This window comes from Lissotriton helveticus, chromosome 3_2, assembly GCF_964261635.1.
Source record: "Lissotriton helveticus chromosome 3_2, aLisHel1.1, whole genome shotgun sequence".
Classification (NCBI taxonomy): Eukaryota; Metazoa; Chordata; class Amphibia; order Caudata; family Salamandridae; genus Lissotriton; species Lissotriton helveticus.
Window position 1 is genome coordinate 381,849,832 of NC_136062.1, and position 26,813 is coordinate 381,876,644.

Consider the following 26,813-nt stretch of genomic DNA (forward strand, 5'->3'; position numbering starts at 1 on the left):
GCAATGAAACTATTAACCTGGGGCCCAAACCCCCCTGTGCAACCAGGGGCAGAGGCGAGGCCTCCCTCCCTCTGCACCCCCTTCCAGATGTTTGTACCCTTCCAACTGGAGTGGTACTGCTAGACATCAGAACTACGGGGGCCCTACATATGGGTGCTCCACATCCTACTATTCCCGGGGGATCCCCTCCTAAAGGCCTCTTCAGATCCTCTGGAACTATTTTCTTCCACTGGGAGTTCTCGGAGGACAGAAAACTTGTTTTCTACCAGGGGTTGGCCTGGCTCTGGAACACCAGCACTTAAACTATGCTCTCCCACATTTACATCAGATTTTTCTCCCGGGCTACCCTTCACCCGGCCGGGCATCTCCTACATACTCCACACCCCTATCCTGATATTGGCTGGACAGTCCCGGACTGTCATTTATCCCACTCTCTTCTGGGCTGACCTTACTTTCTGGCACCAGGCTAGTAACCATGGGTGAACCCCTCTCCCGGTACCCCTCCTCTGGAGTCAGTAGGGTGCCCCCATCCCTTGAACCACCAACTCCTGGGACAGTCCCTGAATCCTTCTCTAGTTCAGAATATAGGAATAAAAATTTTCGGCCACCAGCCGGGTCGTATTTCACTACAAAGTTAGCAAAAAGGACGAATTTCTGCTGCCGCCAACTAGGCTGGACTGTTCTTCCAGCTCAGCACTTGCCATTGAAGCTTGGTTGCCGCCGGCCAAAGTGTACATCTGTTAGAAGGGGCGATCTCAGAGGGCCAGGTTGTGCTCACCCGACCACCCCAGGACCCACCTCTACCACAGATCTTGCCGAGTATTATCGTGAGGTCCCCACCGGGGAGGACTTCGAGTCTAGGATCGTACACTCTTAGGTCACACCACACTTACGAACGGACACCACACTGTTGGAGTTCAGCAACAAGTTCTTTGTAAGCAATAAAAAGAAAGTAGCACTCTTATGTACAAATGATCGAGGGATCACCAAGTCTTTGAGGATTCGGGAAGAGGGAAGTGGGACAGTGTTTAGCCTTTGGGCCGGTACGAGGCGTACCCTGCGCACAGCTCTCAATCCTCGAGCCGGGGGATACGGAAGGTGATGGGGGTACTGGCTGCTTCACTCACGTCGAGTCGGCTTGTGTCGTGATGGTGGTCTCGATGGTCCAGCCAGACCAGAGTACTCCTCGAGCCGCGACGAGGTCAGCAGGGCTCGATACGGAGAAGTTCGTGAGGAGCCGCGCCAGCCGGGCTCAGATCGTTACAGGTTCAAGCTGGAGTCGCGACAGCGTCAGCAGGGCTCCGAGGTCTTTAGCAATGTCGCGCCGCGACAGCGTCAGCAGGGCTCAGGTGGTTCAGTTCCGTGTTGTGAAGCAGGAGCCGCGACAGCGTCAGCAGGGCACAGTGATGCAAGGTTGAGTTCTTCTAGGATCAGCCGCGATCAGATCAGCAGGGCTTCCAGGTCCAAGATACAACTGCCCGCTAGTTGTGGGGCGGCCCTTGATATAGTTCATGGGCCCTTTGATGTCCGGACCCTCGCAGGCGGAGGTCTCATGCCTTGGGGGCTGGTCATTGGCGAGGTCCGGCGGTTGGCTCTTTGATCCTTTGAAGGGGTGCCTGGGAATTCCCAGACGCCCAGCAGGGTCTGGAGCCAGCACTCGGGGAGGCCAGAGGTGTGATTGAAACTGGCCCACAGGGGGAGGCCAAAGGTGTGACAGATACCAGACTCTCAGGGGAGGCCGGAGGTGCCATCAAAACTCCCTGGCTTATCTCACTTGGGGAGCCCTTTACCCCCCTGCTGGTACTGGCGCGCCTTTGGAGTCTGGGTTTCGCTGTGGCCGGGGTCACGCTAGGCCCAGGGAATCAGGGATCTCGGGAAGGGAAAATGGCTGCCGGGTCTTGTGGGGCATGCAGGTTCTAGGTGCCCGGAGCCAGGAGTGGGACGGGACATGCGGGGCTGGTCGTCTGTTACGGGGTCTGGACGTACAGGGAGCAGGACGACCAGGGAACTCTGGGTGCCGGCTACGCTAACGGGGTGCTGTGCAAGGAACTCTGGGTGCAGGGCTACACTAACGGGGTGCTGAGGAATGGGGGGGAACCACACCACGAGGCCAAGTCCAACACGCGTCCCCCCTGAAAGGCGGAGAGAACTACCCATCCTCTTGGGGGTTCTCTTCACTGAGGCGGAAGAATCGGGACAGGCCGTCTGCGTTGGCGTGGTCAGCACCAGGCCGGTGCTCAACAGTGAAATCCATCCCCTGGAGGGAGATGGACCAGCGTAACAGTTTGGGGTTCGCCCCTCTCATCTGCATTAGCCACCGGAGGGGTCGGTGGTCGGTCTGGACCCGGAAGTGAGTACCGAACAGGTAGGGCCTCAGCTTCTTCAGTGCCCAAACCACCGCGAAGGCCTCCCGCTCAATGGTGCTCCACCTTTGCTCTCGAGGGAGTAACCTCCGGCTAATGAATGCCACTGGTTGATCTAATCCGTTTTCGTTCATCTGAGACAGGACCGCTCCGATGCCATGCTCGGATGTGTCCATCTGGACCACAAACTCTCGGGAGTAGTCGGGGCCTGTAGGACTGGGGCTGTACACATGGCGTCTTTTAAGGTTTCGAACGCCTCTTGGCAGGCGGGGGTCCAGCTGACTTTCTTCGGCTGGTTTTTGGAGGTTAACTCCGTGAGGGGGACTACGATGCTACCGTATCCTTTGATACATTTTCGGTAGTACCCCGTGAGCCCTAGGAACGCCCGCACTTCCGTCTGGGTCGTGGGGGCCTCCCAGGCCACGATCGCATCGATCTTGGGCTGGAGGGGGGCTACGAGGCCGCTTCCGACCTGGTGCCTGAGGTAGACTACGGACCCTTGTCCGATCTGGCATTTGCTTGCCTTAATGGTGAGACCGGCCCTCTGTAGGGCTGCCAGCACCACCCAGAGGTGCTGGAGGTGCTCGGGCCAGTGGGAACTGAACACTGCGATAGCGTCCAGATACGCAGCGCTGAACTCCTCCAACCCCGCCAGTACCTGGTTGACCAGCCTCTGGAAGGTGGCGGGGGCGTTCTTCATCCCGAAGGGCATCACCCGGAAATGGTAGTGACCATCCGGGGTGGAAAAAGCGGATCTCTCTCTGGCCCCTTCTGTGAGGGCGATCTGCCAGTATGCGTTGGTCAGGTCGAACGTACTGAGAAAGCGAGCTGCCTCTAGCCGGTCAATGAGCTCGTCTGCTCGGGGAATGGGGTGTGCGTCGGTTCTGGTGACTGCGTTGAGCCCGCGGTTGTCAACGCAGAACCTCAGCTCGGGGACAGCACCGGGGGCGGCCGCCTTCGGAACCAGGACCACGGGGCTAGCCCAGGGGCTGTCAGAGGCTTCGACCACTCCTAGCGCTAGCATCTTAGAGACCTTGGTCTTGATGCAGGCCCGGACTCTGTCAGGGACGCGGTAGGCTCTGTGCCGTACCAGCGGACTGTCCCCCGTGTCCACGTCGTGGACACACCAGCTGGTGACACCGGGAACGAGAGAGAACAGGTCCGAGAATTGTCCCAGTAACTGGCGACAGTCCTCGCGCTGCTCGGGAGAAAGGGAGGAGGAGAGACTCACTCCCTCTATGGAGCCATCTTTGTCCTTGGTGCACAGGAGATCGGGGAGAGGCTCCGTTTCCTCTTCCTCTCCGTCGTCAGTGGCGAGGAGTAAACTCAACTCGGACTGTGTGAAGTGGGGTTTGAGGCGGTTTACGTGGAGGACCCTCAAGGGGTTCCTGGGGGACTGCACATCAATGAGATACGTCACCTGGCTCTTACGCTCCACCACCTTGAAGGGCCCTGTCCACTTGTCTTGCAGGGCACAGGGATCCACGGGGGCCATCACCCAGACCTGCTGTCCGGGCTGAAACTCGACCAGAGTGGCATTCTGATCATACCACCGTTTCATTTCTTCTTGACTGGCCTCGAGGTTTGCCTCGGCCAGTTCTCGGAACTTGCGAGTCTGGTTCCTGAGGGCCAGGATGTATCGAAACACATCTGGAGGGGGCTCTGGGGCCGCTGTTACCCAACCTTCCTTGACCAGGCTGACAGGCCCCCTGATGGGGTGCCCGTAGAGCAGCTCGAAGGGGCTAAACCCCAAGGACTTCTGGGGGACTTCGCGGTACGCGTAGAGGAGACCGGGAAGGAGGACGTCCCACTTACGCCTCAGGGGCTCTTCGAGACCCATGATCATTCCCTTGAGGGTCTGGTTGAATCGCTCCACCAGACCGTTACCTTGGGGGTGGTATGGGGTGGTGAACTTGTAGGTCACCCCACATTGTTGCCAGAGGGACTTCATGTACTTTGAGATGAAGTTGGTCCTTCGGTCGCTTACGACTTCTGGGGGGAATCCCACCTGGGAGAAGATCCCCATGAGGTCCCGCCCCACTACGGGGGCCGTCACCGTTCGGAGGGAAAGGGCTTCGGGGTATCGGGTGGCATGGTCCACAAAGACGAGGATAAAGCGGTGCCCCAAGGAGGTCCTGGGGTCGAGAGGCCCCACGATATCTATTCCCACCCGCTCAAAGGGGATACTGACCACGGGGAAGGGTTGATGGGGGGGCCTTGCGCCTTCCTCTGCTCTTTCCGCTGGACTGACATGTGGGGCAGGACTTGCAGTGGGCCTCCACATCGGAGCGCATGCCTGGCCAGTAGAAGTGCGTGACCAGGCGGTGATGGGTTTTATCTTGTCCCAAATGTCCCGCCAGGGGCACATCATGGGCCAGGTTCAGGAGGAAGCCGCGGAAGCGTGGGGGTGCCACCAGCACTCGGGCTGACCCTAGCTCGGCAGACTTCTGTTCGCTGTACAAAAGGCCGTTTTCCCAGTAGACAAAGTGGGAGCCGGACTGGTCACCGGCGACCTGGGCAGCGGCCTTATGCCGCGGCCCAACCAAGGACAGACAGGAGGTCTGTTCTTCTTGTGACGGCCCTCCCTCCTGGCGCCACTGGGCCAACTCAGGGAGGTCGTCGAGACTCTGGGTCGGTTCGACGTCGGGTCCGAGGGGACCGGCGTCGGGGTACAGGCTTTCCCCGGGGGGTAGCTCGGGGGTTTCAGATGACCCGGGGTCCTCGGGGACGGGCTGTGCGTTCTCAGGGTTCACCCTCTTGGGGGTGGACACTCGGGCGGTCATGGAATGGGTGCTCACATAGGCCCATTCAGGCAGGCCCACCATCTCCAGGTGGGTCCTTCGTTCTACCCGCTTCCACTGGGAGCTTTCCAGGTCGTTGCCAAGCAGGCATTCCACGGGCGTGTCGGTGCGGACTGCTTCTCGTAACTCTCCGGAGACGCCCCCCCCAGTCGAACGGGACTTGAGCTATCCGGCAGGTGCGGATGGAGTTGTCAGCTGCGATCACCCTGCAGGAGTTGTGGGGTACAATTTGGGCTTCGGTGACCAAGTGACATTTTACTGCAGTGATACTGGCCCCTGTGTCTCGGAGCGCCCCTATGCGGTGGCCATTGACGGTCACCTGCTGTCGGTACTTCTCAGTGTTGTCTGGCAGGGGGGCTCCGGGGACCATCTCCCTATCACCCAGGGAGACTAACATCTTAGCGGCGGGGTCACCCCCTCGAAATCCTCTCCTTCTTCTTCTAGGGCCACAGAGGCTATCTGGCGCTCTGGGGGACCCGCAGCGGCGGGCTTCCTGAATAGGGGGCATCGGGGGTCATTGGCATAATGCCCTGGTTGCTGGCAATGGAAGCAGGCTTGGCTGACTCTGGGCCCTGGCTTGGCTGGGGGGGAACCCTGCGTGCGCTGTGGGATGTGAGGTTCCGGGTTGGTTTCTGGGGGGACTGCGCGGGGACCCTACCTGAGACCCCCTTTGTCTATTCTGACCCCCCCCCATCCCCTCTGGCGGGAAGACCCCTGTTCATTTCGGCCAGAGTCTCCCCCGGGGGACTCTGGTGCTCACCCAGCGATAGACCTCGACGGCCAGTTTCTGGGGGTCAGCCAACTTGCTGTCCAGGAGGTGCTGTCTGAGTTCCACAAAGCAATTCGTGGACAAATGTTCATAAGCAATAAGGTCGATGAGCCCCTCGAAGGTGGACACCTTGCTGCCCTTGATCCACCCTTCCAAGGCCCGGCTGCAGAAATTCACGTACTCTACCCATGTGGTGCCGGGGATCTTTTTGCAGTCTCGAAACCTTCGTCGGTACATTTCCGGGGTGAGCCCATACCTTGAGAGGAGGGCCTCCTTAATGTGGCTGTAGGAGGTTTGTTCGGAGGACGGTAGGTCGAGCAGGGTGTCTCTCCCTTAACTCAGGAATCGCCCCCACAGCCCGGCCCCCCAATCCGTCCACGGAACTCGGTGGGAGGCCATGGCGACCTCGTAGGCCTTGAACCATTGCTGGATGTCATCGTTCTTATAGTACTCCTTGACCACATCTTTGGGGATGTGGACCTTGGGTTCCACCGGGGGAACGGCCTCTCGGGTCCCAGATGTTCAGTTGTCTTCGCTCCGGGCCTTCAGTTCGATCTCCTTCAGGCCACGTTCGTGCTCCAGCTGTCTATTCCCTTCGTGTTCTCTCTGGAGTTTCTTCTCCTCCAGTTCTCCTTGCAGCCGTAACTGCTCGATGGCTAGCTTCTTCTCGGCCAACTAGAGCTCTCCGTCAATTTTCAGACGTGCTAGCTCTAGCTCGTGGTTTCGGTTGCGTTCTCGGTCTGTCATCTCCTCTGGTGACAGACCTCTCTCCGTGCTGCGACTCCGCGTCGGGGACTCTGCTCTCTCATGCTCTTGGGCGTGGGTTTCGGTCAGTGGCCCTCCCTCTCCACCGTCTTCTGTTGGGGGGGGGGGGGGGGGGGGGAGGATGGGCTCCGGCCTCGACCCATGCTGTCAGGGCTTTTTGAAAGTCCTCTTTGGTGCTTAACCCAGTTGTCGGGATATGAAGATCTTTGCAAAATTGCTTCAGCTCTCGGTGCATATAGTCTTCCAGACTCGCCATCTGGAAGGTGGTCTCGTCGTTCTTGAGGCTCATGGTTGTTCTTCGTTCGGGTAGTGTCAGTACTGTACGATCCCTAGACGTAGGTACTTATCGCGACGCTGCCACCAATGTTAGAAGGGGCGATCTCAGAAGGCCAGGTTGTGCTCACGCGACCACCCCAGGACCCACCTCTCCCACAGATCTTGCCGAGTATTATTGTGAGGTCCCCCCGGGGAGGACATCGAGTCTAGGATCGTACACTCTGAGCTCACACCACACTTATGAACGAACACCACACCGTTGGAGTTCAGTAACAAGTTCTTTATAAGCAATAAAAAGAAAGTAGCACTCTTATGTACAAATGATCGAGGGATCACCAAGTCTTTGAGGATTCGGGAAGCGGGACAGTCTTTAGCCTTTGGGCCAGTACGAGGTGTACCCTGCGCACAGCTCTCAATCCTCGAGCCGGGGGATACGGAAAGTGATGGGGTTCTGGCTGCTTCACTCACGTCGGCTCGGGTCATGATGGTGGTCTCGATGGTCCAGCCGGAACAGAGCACTCCTCGACCCGCAACGAGGTCAGCAGGGCTCGATCCGGAGAAGTTCGTGAGGAGCCGCGACAGCAGGGCTCAGATGGTTACAGGTTCAAGCTCGAGCCGCGACAGCGTCAGCAGGGCTCCGATGGTTACGAGTTCAAGCTCGAGCCGCGACGGCGTCAGCAGGGCTCAGTGATGCAAGGTTTAGTTCTTCTAGGATCTGCCGCGATCAGATCAGCAGGGCTTCCAGGTCCAAGATACAACTGCCCGGTAGTTGTGGGGCGGCCCTTGATATAGTTCATGGGCCCTTTGATGTCCGGACCCTCGCAGGCGGAGGTCTCATGCCTTGGGGGCTGGTCGTTGGCAAGGTCCGGTGGTTGGCTCTTTGATCCTTTGAAGGGGTGCCCGGGAATTCCCAGATGCCCGCAGGGTCTGGAGCCAGCACTTGGGGAGGCCAGAGGTGTGATTGAAACTGGCCCACAGGGGGAGGCCAAAGGTGTGACAGATACCAGACTCTCAGGGGAGGCTGGAGGTGCCATCGAAACTCCCTGGCTTATCTCACTTGGGGAGCCCTTTACCCCCCTGCTGGGACTGGCGCGCCTTTGGAGTCTGGGTTTAGCTGGGGCCGGGTTCATGCTAGGCCCAGGGAATCAGGGATCTCGGGAAGGGAAAATGGCTGCCGGGTCTTGTGGGGCATGCAGGTTCTAGGTGCCGGGAGTGGGACGGGACATGCGGGGCTGGTCGTCGGTTACGGAGTCTGGGTGTACAGGGAGCAGGACGACCAGGGAACTCTGGGTGCAGGCTACGCTAACGGGGTGCTGCGCAGGGAACTCTGGGTGCAGGGCTTAACTAACTGGGTGCTGAGGAATGGAGGGGAACCATGCCACGAGGCCAGGTCCAACAACATCCTTTCTACCTCAGCGCGGGGAAATGAACCATTGCGCCGGTCCGCTGAGGCATACAAACTTTCCGCCTCAGCAGTTAAAAATGCGCACTCTGCTTCCCACTCAGCACAAAAAGGGGAATGTTCGCTGCCATCCGCTGCGCGGGGCTCGGCCCCCCACTCAGCAGATCTCATGGGGGGGGGGGGGGGGGGGGTTACATAAGTTTCTCCTTGTCGGGCGGCGGCCCACCTGGCCTCCTGCCTTTGTTGCTCCAAATAGTTCTTCCATCTTTAGTTCCTGCTCCATTCTCATCCGCTTTTCTCATCTGAGATTCCTCCCTCAGTACTTGGAGGCGGTTGTCCTTCTCTATCCTTAGGTTTTCCAATGCAATCTGATGCTCTTTGTCTCTTTCTCTGTCCTCCCATTCCTCTGGGGAGAGGCCTCTGACTGGAGAATCACTGATGCTGGGTGGGGAAGAATCCCTCCTCCCCTCTGAGCCTAGGCGCCCATGTAACTTATCTGTAAGGTGGCTTTGTAATCCGTCTTTCTTAGAAGCACCCATGCTAGATGCCAGGGACTCGGCAGTCAATGATCACGGTACATGAAATCATAGAGGCACGGCAGCCTCTCCTGAGTCTAGGGTTCGTAATCCTTCCGTTCCTACCAGTGTAGGAAATGGGATTCCCCGTTGGCTGAGGGTCGCACCAAAGTCCAGTAGGAACCCCACTCCCCCGTAACGAGGGGAGGTGTACTCACCCCAAAATGACACCTGCTCCCCCTGGTAGTACTATAGCCAGGGCAGACAGGCTTACTCCCTAGATAGCGTGCCAAGCATTTCAGACTATGCGCGGTAGTCGAGGTGACTCCCCTACAGATGGACGCGACACTGGGTTATAGTAAACATATCTGATTCTTTATATAGCTTTAACATAAGGTCCATAACAATAACAATGCACAAGGTCACTTCAAGACGAGGCTTTAGGGGTCTCTCCAAGGGAGGTAGTTCACAGTTCGCGGGCCCGGCTATCCCCTGTCCGGGCCAGTGCTGGAGGAGGGGGGGGGGAGGGGGAAGTACAGTGAAGAGCAGCGGTATCTTGGCTGGGACCCGGGGAGTTCATACCTGGCGCACGGCTCTCAATCCTCTAGCTGCGGAGTGTGAGAGGGCCCCTTCGATGCGCTGCGTGTCTGGTTCTCAATCCTCGACCCGCTGGGCGTAAGGATACTCTCTGGTGCGCTGCGTGCCCGGCTCTCAATCCTCGAGCCGCTGGGCGTAAGGATACTCTCAGGTGCGCTGCGTGCCCGGCTCTCAATCCTCGAGCTGCGGGGCGCACAGATGCTGTCAAGGGCGCTGCGTGCCAGGAGACAGGCACTGACCGTACTACTCCCCCAGTGTCAGCCCTCGCAGCAGGGTACGGCTTGCACTCTTCCCTCAGAGGTGGTTCTCTCTGGAGTATGGCTCGTACCTCTGTACGGCTCGCATTCTGCCTTTGGTGGTGGTTCTCGCGGGGGTACGGCTCGTACCTCTGTACGGCTCGCACTCAGCCTTTGGTGGTGGTTCTCGCTGGGGTATGGCTCGAACCTCTGTACGGCTCGCACTCTTCCTTTGGTGGTAGTTCTCTCTGGAGTAAGGCTCGTACCTCTGTACAGCTCGCACTCTTCCTTTGGTGGCAGTTCTTGCTGGGGTACGGCTCATACCTCCTGTACAGCTCGCACTCTTCCTTTAATGGTGGTTCTCTCTGGAGTACGGCTCGTACCTCTGTACGGCTCGCACTCTTCCTTTGGTGGCAGTTCTCGCTGGGATAAGGCTCGTACTTCTCCTATTCCCAAAAAGTCCTCGGTGTCCATGGGAGCCGCGACCAGGTCAGCGGGGCTCCCGAGTTCTAGCAAGGAGGGGGGTCCGTTTTTGTTCCACTGTCTGGGCCGCGACCAGATCAGCAGGGCCACAGGGGCACACTCGCAGTGCCTTCGGTGAGTGTCTTTCAGGGGCACACTCGCAGTGCCTTTATGTGGGAGCCGCGACAGCGTCAGCAGGGCTCTGAAGGACTTTCAGGGGCAAACTCGCAGTGCCTTTACGTGGGAGCCGCACCAGCGGGGCTCTGGGGATGCATCTTCTCTTGTTTCCCTAAAAGAGTCTCCTTCTCTCGTGCCAGGCTCACTCCTTTATCTCCCAAAAATGTCTTAGATCTCCTTTCATGTAGGCAGGGAGTTCCCCCTCCCCAGATACCGGTTGGGGGTGTCTCCTGTCATTGGACATCTCATCCTTTGAAGCAGGAAGGCAGGGTCGTCAGCCGCCCAGCAGGCAGCAGCGTCGGCATTGTGGAGGACAGGACACAGCCCAGAAACCACTCCTCCCCTCTAATCTAAAAGGCAGACTGCTGACACCAGATGCCGGAGTTTCCCCGGGCCCTGTCAATATCTCTAGACGGGGAATACACATGCCGGCAGTATCGTCCAGCAAGATTGTAGGAGGAAACAGTCACTGCCCAGAAGTCCTATTTCTAGACTTAGAAGGTAGAGAACACCCAGATTTTAGGGATGTTAGTCTCATATTTTTACCATGTTCCCTGGGTCAGATAACTAATACGGGGTTTTAATCAAAAAGCTACTAAATGAAGATGGCTGTAAAGTATTAAGAGGTCATGCCACCCACACCAGGGCAGGACCTACCTTCTACTAACAATGCTCCATACCCAAGGGTCGACCATAGGGATGCCTGGTAGGTAGAAAAAGGAACCCAAATAGGTTTGAGAAAAGGGTAAATGTGTCAAAGTTCAGGGGTTAGCCTTGGAAGGAGGGCCAGGTCTTTTCACAGGTCTTGTAAGTGTTCCACCTCCCCTAAGGCAGCAAACTGATCTCCAGTCCTTGTTACAGAGACATTCAGTGATAGCAAGGGCCTGGTTGACTGTGCAGGAAATTAATATGGCAGCAGCTCTTCACCTTGTCACTAGGGCTCATCTCCACCTGTATCCACTGGTCACCCACCTTCTAGCCCATTGGAACTCTGCCTTAGGGAACAAGGATGCTCAAATTCAGTGGCTCAGGGTATTGGCTCAGGGTATTTTACAAAAACTTTAGTGGTGGTTGCTGCAGGACAATTTGAACAAGAGAATTCCTTTCTCTCCTACTCAGTTGGTTATCATCTAAGATGCCAGCAATCTGGGTTGGGGAGCAACCTTGGCTAATCTTCCAGATTGGCAAAGTTTGTAGGAAACAGAACTGCTGCCTTCCTCCAACTGGAAGGAATTGGCAGCAGTTTTCAAAGCTCTTCAAGCTCGCATCCTTTATGTTCAGGACCAGCAGGTTCAGATTCGCACAGATAGTCCAGTAACAAGGTCCTATATCAACCATTTGGGGAGCTCTTGGACCCCATTCCTAAATCTTCTTGCAGAACAGTGAGGGACATGGGCCGAGATTACTCTTCAGTCTCTCTGCAGTCAACCTTTCTGGGCTGGAGAATAGGTTTGCCGACAGTCTAAGTCAGATCTTTCCATTCTCAGCTGTAGTTTCCCTATCTCCCCAAGCTTATTAGTCTCTGCGGGTGACACTGGGTTCCCTTCGGTTAGACCTATTTGCCTTCTGGTATTTTTGCTCTTTCCTTCCATCCCAGGGGGTTTGGGCAGTAAATGCCATGAGTCTTCCCTGGCCGAAGGACCACATATGCTTTCCCCCCAATCATCATTCTCATGACCAGGTCATAAAAATCCTTGGCAATAGGGTAGTTCTTAGGCCTGATCCTACATATTTATCAAATAGTTCTTCAACCTTTCACTGCTCTGAGGATTTAGTGCACCCTGTATTTTTCTGGAATCCTTTATCAGACCAGGAGAGCTTGTGGCAAACGCTGGATTTGCAAAGGGCTTTGCCTGCCTTCCCGACTAGAACATCACCTTTTAGAGGACAAAGGCTCTTTTTTGCTTCCTTTGGGTTAGCAAGAAGGGCTCATAAACCAACATCGTCCTTTAGTGGATGAGGGAAAGCAACTATTTCCCTGTCCTACATCTTTCCAAAGCTTGAGTCCCTTTCCTTCTGTGGTGCATTGGAGGACCACTTTAAAGAATATGTTCAACATTGGTTGCCCTTTAAGGGAATAGCTTTAAAGGATATCTGCAACCTCTACGTGGTCTTCTCGCAATACCTTTATTTCTCCCGATAACTACGAATGAGGGAGAGGTTTTCTTATATTGGTGGAGCAGTGCTGTCTACCATTACTTAATTTTTGGATTTAGCAAAAGAATACACTGGGTGTAGCAGTTCAAGCGTGGTCCTATGCATTTTCTTTCTTGTTACATGATGCAATTTTATTGCGCTTTTGTATACTTCACCATGTTTTGACTGTTAGGAGGAAGACTGTGAAGGTTATGCCTGGATTACTTACTGGTAACCTTAATTACTCAGTCATTGTCCTCATCCTCCCAATCATTACTCCCATCGACCCTCCAGGGTAGGTGATGGGGGATAAAATTGCTTTTGGTTTTGTTGTTAATCTGTCTTTGCTATTACAGGAAGTACTTTCTGCCCTTTTAATATAGCTTGATACAGGAAGTACTACTGTCTGCCATATTGCCAGGGTTGAAGAGTTTTTTTAGGTCTCGGCTATTATATCCCGCAGGGATAGATAGGCGAGAGTATAGTAGGCAGTTCAAAAACTCTACCCACTGCGGATCCCATACAGTTCATGTGAGAAAGGCGCGTGCACAGAAATCTGCTCCCCCTACCCCTCCCAGCAAGACAAGAACATCAAAGCGACTGGCCGCTTTGATTCCATTTGCCACCAGCCACTTCACGCGCCCGCAGGTCATAAACAGGACCATCTGCTCGTCAATCAGAATGGTGGCATGGTTGCCCAGCCCCTTCCCAGCGCTCATGGCACATGCGTTCTTTTGTCGTCTCTTTTGCTGCTCAGCTTCAACCGGTGCCCGACATAGCACCCCAGTTCTACACTCCTCACATGTATCGCCCTGCCCCACCGGAGCTCTCTTTAGCACCACTGCATGGCCCCAGCCCCTCTGAAACCCTTTAATCCCATTTCCACCTTCTCACAACCCCTTTGAGCACGGTTATCTTCACATTTGTGTTTCTCTGTCTTATGAAGTCTGCCATGCCACCATTTACATCGGACCCTTTCACCCCCTCTCACCCTCACACCCTCGCCCACGCGCGCGCCCACCCACGCGCGCGCCCTCACAGGCGCGCGCCCTCACAGGCGCGCGCCCTCACACGCTTGCTCCTTGCGCACGCCCCTCGCCCCGCACGCCCTCGCACCGCACGCGCTTGCCCCTTGCTCCTTGCGCTTGCCCTCGCCCCGCACGCCCCTTGCTCCTTGCGCACACCCTTGCCCCGCACGCCCCCGCCCCTCACCCCTTGCGCACGCCCTCGCCCCTTGCGCACGCCCTCGCCCCGCACGCGCTTGCCCCTCGCCCCTTGCGCACGCCCTCGCCCCGCACGCGCTTGCCCCTCGCTCCTCGCTCCTTGCTCCTTGCGCATGTCCTCGCCCCGCACGCCCCTTGCTCTTTGCGCACGCCCTTGCCCCGCACGCCCCTCGCCCCTTGCTCTTTGCGCACGCACTTGCCCCTCGCCCCTTGCTCTTTGCGCACGCACTTGCCCCTCGCCCCTTGCTCTTTGCGCACGCACTTGCCCCTCGCCCCTTGCTCTTTGCGCACGCCCTCGCCCCGCACGCGCACGCCCTCACCCCTTGCTCTTTGCGCACGCCCTCGCCCCGCACGCGCTTGCCCCTCGCCCCTCGCCCCTTGCTCCTTGCGCACGCCCTCGCCCCGCACGCGCTTGCCCCTCACCCCTTGCGCACGCCCTCGCCCCTCACCCCTCGCGCACGCCCTCGCCCCGCACGCGCTTACCCCTCGCGCACGCCCTCGCCCCGCACGCGCTTGCCCCTCGCCCCTTGCCCTCGCCCTGCACGCGCTTGCCCCTCGCCCCTTGCGCATGCCCTCGCCCCACACGCGCTTGCCCCTCGCGCACGCCCTCGCCCCTTGATGTGCTCACCCCGCGCGCTCACTCGCCCCGTGCGCTCGCCCCTCGTGCTTGCCCCGCGCGCTCGGCCATCTGCCCCCCCACCCCTTCGCCCCGCATGCTGGCCCCGCACACTGGCCCTCTCCACCCTCTCACTCACCCGCTTTACTGTGTAGCATTCCAGCTTCTCTTCTTCCCATTCACACTGAAGGGAGGCTACAGATTCCGCTCTCTACTGAATTAGGCATCTTTGCAAAAATGGGCAATCGAAAAATTCAAAAAGTAATCTACCAAAAAGTATGTAGTATCGTTATGGTCTGCATTCACTAAGTAGTGTTCACCATACACTGTATGTAAGAAGTTGGCCTGATATGTGATGTCCACTATTCTAGTGGGCACCTTGTATCAGTCCAAACAACCCTTATGGTGGTGGTTGTAAGTCAACCTTATAGACCAGCTATTCTAGTGGTCGCATGGACAAAAGCAGTCTTAGGCTAAACTCAAGAGGGCATGTGAAGCCAGCTGTTTTACCACATGCAATCCCTTTAATACCAAATGAAAGGTCACCACACAGGTTATATATTCAAAATATGTGTTTATTTCTAAACAAAACCCCTGAACTAGTTATGAGGACAGAAGCACAAGCGCATAACAAATAGCTCAATATAACATACAATACGTTGCACAATATGGATAGGCCCTGGTGGCCGGCTAAACCATATACTAAATAAGTGGTATAAGAACCATGTCACGAACAATGGTAAGGCCTAGGGCCTTGTGAATCGCTGGGGCTACTCTGGACTAAAAGTAGTTTGGAAGCAGGAGGGCCCACAGGAACCGTGTGCAAGGTCTAAATGCACATGCGTGCACACATAGGAATCAATGGGTGCGTAAAAGTACAAAGTTAAAGAGTTTGGAGACTTCCGACTGGACTAGAACTAAACCACTTGAAACTAGGATACTAGGAGAGTAAACCTTCACAGGAGCACCGCAGTTCTCGCGTTACCTAACTCGCAGGAAGCGGGTGCACAGGTCTCAAAGTATGTCGGGTTTCGTCGTGGAGTTCTATGGAGCCTTGGAGCAAAGAAGATGCTGACGACCAGGAGAGAAGAGTCTGGTTGGATCCAAGGGCGGATCGAAGATGTAGAGTACCTAAAAGCAGAGGGGACAGAGTCTGGGTCACTAGGCAGTGACCGAAGTGGAACCAGGAAGGAACCAGGCGATGTCGGGCGCAATCAGGTGGTTGTCGCGAAGCTTGACTCTGCGGCCACGTGGACCAGGAGTTGTCGGCGATGACCAGGAGCTGGGCACGGACTGTCCCACAAAGGCTCTCGCTGTCGTCGGTGTCAGATTCCGGATTGGAGTCAACAAGCCTTGGCAAAGACAACCCATGCAGGAACTGTAGAGGGCTTCTAACTCAGGCCAGCAAGGACTGAGGGGCTTCTCCTTCACAGGGAAGCAAGGGCCAGTCTGGAGCGACCAGACCAGTGGTGTCAATTTCGGGTTTCGTCGTCACAGAGGCCACTAGCCAACAGGCAAGTGACGGGACAGACTCGTTGAGCAGGAAAATGCAAAAGAGCCCCACGCAGCACTCTGTGAGTGTGGAGAGGTAATCTTCGGTGCAGTTGATGCTCGGGGCTTGGGCTTCTCAAACCCCAATGCACAGCTTCGAGGGTGCCTCGGGGGCTGCACAGGAAGTGTCTCGCAGTCTTTTCAAGATGGTCGGTCCCGCGTCGCCTCCACTCGTCTCAGCTTAGCTGTGTCTGTGGATCAGGCTGAAGGAAGTCTGGAAGTCCGGGTCTTGTCAGGCTCTGTGGTCGGGCTCCGGCAGGAGCATCGGACAAAGCAAGTCGTTGAGCGCTTGATGGTGCCTGCTTGCGCAGGGTAGCTACTCCTTGGCCAAAAGGGAGATTCTTCGGTTATCTGCTTGCAAAGTAGATGCTAGAAGGTCCAGAGTTCTGTATCAAAGTTTCAGTCAGGATAATCTGATGTCTTAGGACTCGGCTCCTACCTTTATTCCAAATCCTGGGGCTGGAGTACCTGCTAGGTCCCTCCTATGGGTGGGACCATGGAAAGGGGTGATTACACCGCTTTCCCTTTGTCCAGTTTCGCGCCAGAGCTGGGGCTGGTGTGCCCCAGCACCGGTTTCAACTGGCCTATGCATGGAGCACCTTGTGTGCCCCAGGCAGTGTCTCATTCTATTGAGCCCTCCCTGTCCCAATACACAAAGTCCTGTCTTGGGTGGTGCTCGCACCTCCCCATGCAGGAAACCTATTGTCCAACCCTCCCTGACTGGAAGGACTCCCAGCAGCAGGAGGTCACACTTCTGTCTGTGGGAGCAGCATCCATTTTGTGATGCTGGGGCTCTGGTTAACTTTAACCGGGTTAAGTCAGAACAACACGTCTTCTCCCTCTAGAAGGGTGGAATGCTGCCCCCATTGACAGGACTGGTGAGGGGGTAACATCCCAAAGCGTATGACACCTTTAACAACATGTTTAGATGAAGCCAAACCAAAGTTAGCAGTGAACCGCAAGGTTCATAATGCACTTAACCACTTCAATGCTAATGACAAGGTCAGCTCGTCATGAACAAGAACAGCTATAAGGACATGGTTCCAAAAGCTGCAGACAGGCTCAGCTCATGCTAGAGCACCATCTCACATAAAACCAAGCACTTTGCCTTTAGGATTGTTAAAGCCTGCCATAGGAGTGACGTATAGGTGTAAATGTGTCTATATGTAAAGGTAGTTCTAGGAATACTATATCCAAGCAAGGGGTGACTACACCACCTTGCCCCAGCTGAGTGATCAGTCAGTTGTGCCAATTTGGATGGCCAGCCAGGGGTGGCAAAAGATATACTGCAGCCCCTGGTAGGCCTTGGATGCACCTATGCCCTGGGTGCCTATGGCACACTATACAGGGGCTGATAAGGTGACCCGAATACCAATTGGAGATGTACCTAGAGTACATGGTGTCCATTTTACAGTGAGAGAGATAGCCTGGGGTCCTGATTAGCAGGATCACAGCCCAACTAAGTCGAAAACCAGCTAAACACAAGGCAAAAAATCTGGGGTAACCATTGTCAGATATCCATCCTCCTACACTGTACATGCAAATCCAGAATCCTTCCGTTGCTTGCAATGTTAGATTTGGGGGTCTCTAGTTGGCACAGGTAGGTACTTGTGACCAGTATGGACCCTCTCCTCTAGTTAGGAAAAGGAGGCTTACACTCCCAAAATAACCCCTGCTCTCCCTCTAGGTTGCATGGCCCGAGCAGTCCAGGCTTATTTCAGAGGCGTAAGTTAAACCGTTGTGACCACATACAGTAACCCAGTGACAACACTATAAATGGACACCACACCGGTTTTATATAAAAAATAAGTCGACTTTATATAGATTTACCACAAGACCATAGACAACAAAAATACACACTGATTACTTTAATATGGTAGATTTAAGCTCAGTTCAGTTCTTTGATGCAACACTCAATGTACCTCCAGTTGCGTTGCGCTTCCACGACAAGCAATGTCGCAGCGATGGGAAATGCAGCAAAGTTCAGGTGCAAAGAAATAAAGAAGTGAAGATCTTCCAGATGCGTTCAGGACAACTATGGGCCCCAAGTGAATTAGCATCGGACCTCGGGGAGCATATTTTGTGAATCAACAACGGTCCATGCAAAAGAATTATATGCAAAGCAATGAATATAGACTGAATCAGTTCTATACTTGGGGCGACATGTCCAGCCGTACAGAGATCTTCACTTTTATACTCGATTGAAATTTTTCATACACAGGAATACCTTCAACAAATTACCAGTGTGAGGCACAAGCCTGTACCCAAACACAGTCAGATCAGTACAAAAGGTAAACCGAGGAAAAGAGAAGGGCTTTTCAAGGCAAAAGCAGCGATTTCTGTAAAGTATTGGGTGTACAGAAATATCAGTTAAACACCATTACGTATAACATATAAATCAAGCATTTGTATATGGTGTTCAATGAGTCGACGGCGTTTCGGTCCCACTACTTAGTCATGGGGACCATCATCAGCACATTTATATATATCCGTGGGCAGGTCTAAAACCAAACTGCGTTGAGTCCAGACAATCATTTGTCTCCAGAAAACTGGACAGGTGTTTTGTGACCAGTTTTTCCAATATTTTAATCGGAAAGGGGAGCAGTGATATGGGTCGATAGTTTGCTGGACATAAAGGGTCCAGTGATTCCTTTTTCAGTAATGGAGAAACTACAGCAAGTTTCCAATTATCCGGAACCATGGCAGAGTCCAGAGATTGACAGCAGATTGCGTGGAGAGGAGGGAAGAGTTCTCCCTAAACAGCTTCCAAAAGTTGTGCGGAAGCACATCAAGGGGAGAGCCGGAAGCTACTCCATCTGCTAGAGTGTAAAACTCTATAATGGAAGGAAGAGGGAAGCTATCCTGCTGGGCTTTCCCAGCCTCCCTCTCCACAGTGGTTAGAGAGACCGCCACAGATGCCTGAGGATTCAGATTACTCAAAATGGTCGCAATCTTATCCTCAAAGGCCTTGGCCAGCGCGTCACATAACACTTGGGAGGCTGGAATATATGTTGTAACACAGGCCGGATGGGAAAGATCTTTAACGATTTTAAACAGGGCCTGGGCTTTATTTGAGGCTGACAGTAAAGTCTCTTCTAAGAACTTAGCTTTAGCGCACTTAATCTGCGACTTATAAGCCGCTAGTTCTTGTTTAAAGAGAAGTTTGCCAGATTCAAGGTACTGCTTTCTCCATACCCTCTCAGAACGTTTGCACTGATATTTTTGCTGAAGAAGCTCTCTCGAGAACCAAGGCATTGCGATTTTTGTTCTGTCGCGCGTTTTCCTCAGTGGAGCCAGTATGTCTAGAGCCAGTAATTTGCCGGGTAAGAGAATTATAACTTTCATCCGCATTTCCTCCCAGTATAAAATTTCCAGGGAGCGGTTCGGCAAAGAGGTGTCTTTCAAAAGCTACGCCCACTGTCTACCAGTTTTAGCAACTCCCGAGTTACTGTTTTTTGTGCAGCCACCTGGGAGAGCCATGGAGAAAAGAACAAGGGCATGGTCCGTCCAACATTGTGGTAAAATATTCTCAACAGACACCTGGCTAGGGGCAGCAAAGATAAGGTCCAGAGTATGGCCCTTTTGGGGAGTTTGAGAAAGGACTAGCTGCTCCAGTTGAATGTTACAACAGGCCTGGGTCAAATATTTAAAAACCACGTCTGTTGGTCCGTCTGGCCAGATTGAAATCTCCCAACACCACCAATCTGGCATGGGAGTTTGAAAGGTCATATATCAAATCTGTGAGCTCGGTCACGGCGGACAGAGCACAGGCCGGGGGTCGATAACACAGTAAACCGGTGTAGAGAACGCCACTCTGCCCCTTCAAGGAGAAACCCATCAGCTCACAATCCGGGATCTCCTTACAATCCAGGATCTACTTGCAATGCACCCTGCCCTTGGGCCTACCATAGGGGTGACTGATGTGAAGTAAAGGGAAGGTTTAGGCACTGGCAAGTGGGTGCACTTGCCCAGTCAGCATGACAGTACCAGACTGCACGCAGGTTCTGCAATGGCAGACCCTACACACTTTTTACAAGGCTGCTTCTGTGGGTGACGCAACCAGTGCTGCAATCCCACTAGCAGCATTTGGATTACATGCCCTGGACACAGTGTACTATACTAGGGTCTGACAGTAAACCAAACCTCCAATCATGGAACCACTGATCAATAAATCAATTTACAGTAGGGAGCAATTGCACTGAATAGCAGTGGCACAGTGCCCAATGCATCTAACACCAGCAAAAATACATGAGGCAACAGCAAAAATGGAAGGGAAACCCACGCCAATGGTGCCAGGTCTAACACAAACTATTTAGCTTTTCCGTTGCATGTTGATGAAAATTGATCTTTGCTTTGCCAGTGGTTCTAAGTTGGCTTGACCAAAAGACTTTTTTTTTTGTAGAGGTTTTGTGCAAGGACTGTATGCTTTAACAATGTGGCGCTGCTACAGGATAAACATATGGGGACATTGGATAGTGTAGGAATATGCCTACTTACTATTAAGTCAACCCTATGTAGGCTGCAATGTCCACAGGAAGGGCGCATGGTATTTAAAAGCAGAACATGTGGTTGATTTTAAAGTTGGCATGTTATTGTGACTACCCCTAATCTATTTTTATTGTAGGAAGGCTGCTGGCCTATAGAGAAACCCTGGGAAGCAATATTAAATGCTAATACTGTACCTTGGGAAAGGGAAAAGTTCGAAGAACAATTAAATCAGTTATTACAAATCCAATTCAGTAGTGAAGTTGGAGTTTTAATAACATTAAAGTAAAATAAAGTTCTAAAGTTGCCCATATTGTCAGATGGCTAGCTCTTCTGCTGTGATTAGAGCTGAATAAGCATGAAAAATGCATGAAATGCCTGACTGGAGCAAACAATGTGCTGACCTCAAAGGACAGAGAGCTCTAAAATTCACTATATGCTGGGTGGGGCTATGGGCCTCTTATTGAATGCAGTGTCAAATCCTGCTTGAGAGGCCTGAGCCATATAGAAAATACTGGGCACACTTTAAAGGGATGGACCATATGACAAATATTACAAATCCACAGTCCGTTTGCTGTAGGGCCCTGCATTTGTCCTCCTAAACTTCTGTTTCTGGGTTTCTATTTTACTCTGTATTTTATAGCTGATATGCTGACTATTGTATCTCCAACACAGCCACAGATGAAGGTTTGGATAGAATGTGACATAATGTTCAATTAGGACATGTGCCTAAGCATTTATTGACTCCTTAAGCGTTATTGTTCTATGACTGTTAGCAATACTGTAGTGGTGTACACCATATTGTGTGAGATTTTCATGCAATTGCGTAGTTTATAAGTCTGACTATCAGATTAAGAATTGTAATTTTATTAAAAATGATATATATATATATATATATATATATATATATATATATATATATTGTTCCCAAAAATTAATAAACTATATCTGTACTTTTTGAACTTCTGTCATTTCATGTCATTCTTGTTTGGCTGGTAGCTTAGAATGAACCCTCTGAGATCATAGTACAAAGCAATATAGGTCAGCATTGGGGTCATTTCTTACTCCCCTGTTTCTAAAAACAAAACCACTTTCTTTGATCCTCATGAAGTAGCTGCTGTGGGACCCATCTGGCAATTTCCGAAGCAATAGCAACTCTGTTACATGACTTTACAAGCGACCTGGCCATATGGTTGAGAAAACTAGACATGCTTATCATTTGGAGACATGTGAGCTGATAATAGGTTTCTTACTATTGGCCTTCGCTTGGATCCTGGTTGTCTTAGTGCAATGAACTTTAGTTGGTCTATCAACTCTAAAACTTGACCATGCCTGTGCCTGTTTTTTGTTGGTACTAGTTACTCAAGTTTTTATTTAGCAGGTTAACCACAAATATTCTTGTTATACATTGGTTTAATGTATCCTCCGATCTTTGAGATTGCAGTGGTATGTCCATTACTCTCAGTTTAATGTGTGATTGCCATTGTTTTAAAAAAAAATCTTTTTATTCATAACTGTGCAAATAGGACAAAATACATACACTGTATCATACTTTACAGATTACTGTTCTGAGAATTCGATTAGATGTAAGACAGCAGATTTACATTAATTATATTTACATTCATATATTTCTGTATTTCTTTTATGGCCTTTGCGTCCCCATTGTTGGTATTTGACATTACATTTATAGACATTTCTTCATTTGTTTCTGGAATCCTAGGTGCCACACAAATATGCCCCCGATAAGCATTCCACCTCCCCCACACCGCTGACCATTTTTAGGTTTTGCCGGCATGGACAGGGCGTAGGCAGGAGAGGCCTTTTGGAAATGCTCCGGACAGAGGAGCTTAATGTAAGCAAAGCCCTTTATTATTGGTCCGTGCCAGCGTTTGTTATACGCTGGCACGTTATTGGCAAGTGTGGTCCGTAGCCCCGTCTTGTCACGATTCCTGTGTGCATAATTCGACTGACTCTCGCCATCTTGAGGACAGCGGCACGTGAGCAAATTAGCATTGCGCACGCAGGGGGCACGTGCTGGCAGCATGCTAATTGGTTGGCGTGCCGCACTTCCTGGAGCAGCGCGTGATTTCTTCCTTGTTCCAAGGCGCTAAGTTCTGTTGCCTACTCTGGAAAGGCGCTAGGGCCTAGCAGTGGCTGCTGGATGGAAAGTTTAGAAGGGAGCGGTTTATAAACCAAGATCGAGGGAATATGTAGGATGTCGCGGGACGAAAGAGGCTGCGCATTGCTGCCATAATGAAAGAACAAGCCGAGCAGACACTGACTGGTTTTTACCTGGGTAAAGCTCCAGGGGTAGAAACCATTGAGGGGCAGGACGAGTGCTGCAAGGGGCATGGCTGACGTGGGGAGGCAGCAAGTGAGCAGGGACTTTAGAGCACTGTACCAGCCGATTGGAATGCTGGCACATTAGACGGTGCTTGAAGGTCAATGCGGGCAGTTGATAGGCTAACACATTTGATGGGCGAGACTTACTTGACTCTTTGTACCGAGGAATGAAAGGCAGGATGTTTCAATTAAATTTGAGACTTTTATTAAAGTCTTGTAAGTATATAAAATAACAGACCCACAGCTGAGCAGCGCGTCTCAGTAGAAGAGCAGGCAAGAATGAATACAAAGGGTTCTAGAATAGAAGGAAATGAGAGTAGGATAGAAATAGAAGAAAGAAGAGAAGGCAGAGAAAGGCAGTAAGAAGAGAATATTACACATCTTCCCCTTTATGGAGAAATAAGAAAAGAAACATTACATGATGCATCAAATAAACAATGTAAAAGAATGCAACATTTTATAGGAAACAAATATTAAGATAAAACAATCTTTAAATCGAACAGGTAATTTACAAATCCTTTTTGAGGGTAAAATGGAAGTTGAAACAGAAACCATATCAGAAGCATCAACAACGTTATCAGAAGTTTGGTTGGAGACCACATTTCCTTGTGGAGTAGAAGATGTGGAAGCGACATTACCATGCAAATTGGATGATGTCACATTTGAGGAAGAACCAGAACCTTCAAACCAAATATAATCATCCAAATTATGAGAAATAGCGGTTTTGTTATAAATCGCAGCTTTATCATCAGAAATGGGAACAAGTCTATTCTTGTTCCACCATCTCCCATCGTGACGTAAATAAGAACTGAGTCCAACCTTTGACATTGTATAAGGAAAGGAAAAAATGCTCCCTTCTTGACATGAAAAGGTTTCTTGATGAGGACATACGAACCAGAAATAAAATCTGTTGATTTAGCATGTTTGCGAATATCGAAATGATATATTTGTTTGCTTTGTGCTAAAGCAACAGATTGTTGTAAAACAGCCTTATCATTACAGGATATACAACTTGAGTGTGAGCTAGGAGAGTGTCGCTCCAACCAAGAGGGAAGAAGCAGTGCAACATTTTCTACCTCTTAACAACTCAAAGGGGGTAAAAAAGTTATTGAATGAGGAGAATTGTGATAAGCATTGACTTTATTTTTAAGAAAAATATTCACATCTAACCCAGAGGATAGAGCAGCTTGAACCCCCTTTTTGAGAAAACGGTTCGCTCTCTCAAAAAGTCCATTAGCAGCAGGACTGTACAAAGCAACTTGAATATGTTTAATATGCATAGATTCCAAGAAATCTTGCATGGCATATGATACAAAATGAGTACCGTTATCCGTAACCAGCTCTCTTGGAGGACCTTCAGCAGAAAAAACACTTTTGAGAAATTGTTAAACAGAACTGGTCGAGGCTGATTAGACAAAAGAAAAATAAATCCATTTGGAGAAATAATCAATCAAGACTTATAAAAATCTTGGCGAGGTAGGTTTCAAATTAAAAGGTCCAGCAAAATCCAAGGCAACTTTCACCCATGTACCCTCAGGTAATAAGACTGGACGTAGTGGACTTTGTTGTCTTCCAATGTTTGTCAGACAACACATTGAGGACACACATCAGCAAAAGACGAAACCTGAGTGTTTAAAGAAGGCCACCAATAATTTTCCCTGAGTTTCTTACAGGTAGCAGTGACACCTAATGTCCTGAATGTGCAATTGATACAAGCTTGCTCCTAAGAGAAACAGGAGGAAGAATGCAACCATTTCTAGTACAGATGCAGTTTTCCAGGAACAATTCCGAGGAGATGTGAGCAAACTGTCTTAGATTATGTGGAACATTACGAATGGGAGGCCAACCTTTAACAGTAAAATTTGAGATTCTATTTACATCTGGATCAGTAGAAGTAGCTTCAAGCCAGTCTGTTTCAGAAATGGCACCATTAGACGAGGAAGAAACCTCAATGGAAGCCACTACACAATCCAATTCATCCATGATATCATCAGTAGTAGGTAATGGAAGCCGAGAGAGGCAATCAGCCGTGAAGTTATTTCCACCTTGAATATATTTAATGGTAAAGTTGTATTCTTGCAACTTGGATAGAATACGTACAAGGCGAGCTTTACCTAAACCATCTCCTTGAAAAAGATAAACCAGAGGCTTATGGTCAGTGTACAAAGTAAAAGAATTACCCCAAAGATACGTTTTTAATTTGGAGACTGCCCAAATACAGGCTAAGGCCTCTCTTTAAATTATGGAGTATTTGGATTCTGCATGAGACCAATATCTCGATGCAAAAGAAATAGTGCAATCCTTACCCAAATTTTGTTGCCCAAAAACTGCACCAAGTCCATTCAAGCTGGCATCAACAGTAACCGTACAATGATGACCATGAACAAACAGACTGAGCGCAGGAGCATTGACCACCAATTCTTTAATATTTTGGAAAGCAGTACTAGCATCATTGGACCAAATAAAACTAGTACCCTTCTTGAGCAAACTTCTCAAAGGTTGAACACAGATGGAATACTCTGGTACAAAACGAGCATAGTAATCGCAAAGACCTAAAAAAAAGATCTAAGAGTATCTTTATCAGAAGGAGGAGGAGCTTTAAGAATAGCCTCAACATTACAAAATGTGGGTTTAATACCTTCTGGGGTGATGGTATGACCTAGATAATCAATTTGTTGTACCAAAAATTTACATTTGTCCAGTTGTACTGTAACTCCTCTCAATTTCAAAATGGAAAAGAATTTATGCAAAATACACATGTTCCTCCTTCGTCTCTGTGAAAACAAGAATGTCATCTTGATATGCTTGGACATTCTCAATATCCTTAAAAAGAACATCCATGACCTTTTGAAAAAACCGAGGCTGCTGAAGCTAAGCCAAACGGCAGCCTCAAATGTGTAAGCTCCGAAAGGAGTAACAAACGTGAGTTCTTGACTCATTATTAAGAGATCTGGTGATATGCTTAACGAAAATCGATGCTAGAAAAGTATTTAGCATGACCAATATTGGCAAGCATTTGTGGACTATGTGGGAGGGGATGACAATCAACAACGATATTGCGATTAAGAGACCTGAGGTCCACACAAAGACTAAGATCTCCATTTTTCTTTTTAGCAAGAACAATGTGTTAGAAAGGCGGTCCCGGGGGAGGCAGAAGATGTATGACTGACCACCCCTAGGTTCACCTCTCCGAGGAGAAGTAGTCGAGCGGTAACCAGAGGCCTCCTGGGTGAGGGTCCTCTGCTATGTTTGTACAGCAGAGTAATCACACCACTACAAATGAACACCACACCAGATGACAAGTTCTTAAGCTTTTATCATGAATAAAAGGTTGCGTGGTTTCAGCGATATGTACAGGCAGATCGAGGGATCTGTAAAGTCTCGTAAATAAGGGACAGGATAGCGGGACAGTCTCAGTACGGGTGAAAGAAGGGATACCCTGCGCACAGCTCTCAATCCTCGAGCCGGGGGGTTCTGAGATGTAGGGCTGCGGCAGTGCCAGCAGGCTCCAAAATATGGTTCAGCTACGGTGGGCCGCGGCAGCGCCAGCAGGCTCCAAAATATGGTTCAGCTACGGTGGGCCGCGGCAGCGCCAGCAGGCTCCAAGGATGGTTCGGCTAGGGTGGACCGCGGCAGCGCCAGCAGGCTCCAAGGATGGTTCAGCTAAGGTGGACCGCGGCAGCAGGCTCCAAGGATGGTTCAGCTAAGGTGGACCGCGGCAGCGCCAGCAGGCTCCAAAGATGGTTCAGCTACGATGGACCGCGGCAGCGCCAGCAGGCTCCAAAAGATGGTTGCAGGTTTCAGGGAAGGGAGTTCGTCTCGGGGTCCGCCGCGACAGCGTGAGCAGGGCTCTTGACTCCAGGATACAACTTCCGTCCTACTCCGGGGCTGGCCCAGATCTAGGACTGGGGTCCTTTGATGTCCGGACCCTCGCGCCTGGGGGTCAGAGGGACCGAGATGAAGGTGTCCAGACACCCGGCAGGGGGTTGGAGCCCGCGCCCAGGGAGGCCGGAGGGCGATCGATACCAGGCGTCCGGGGACGGCTGGAGGGCCATCGAAACGGGAATCCGTTGAGTGGCCACGCTACCCCCCGGGG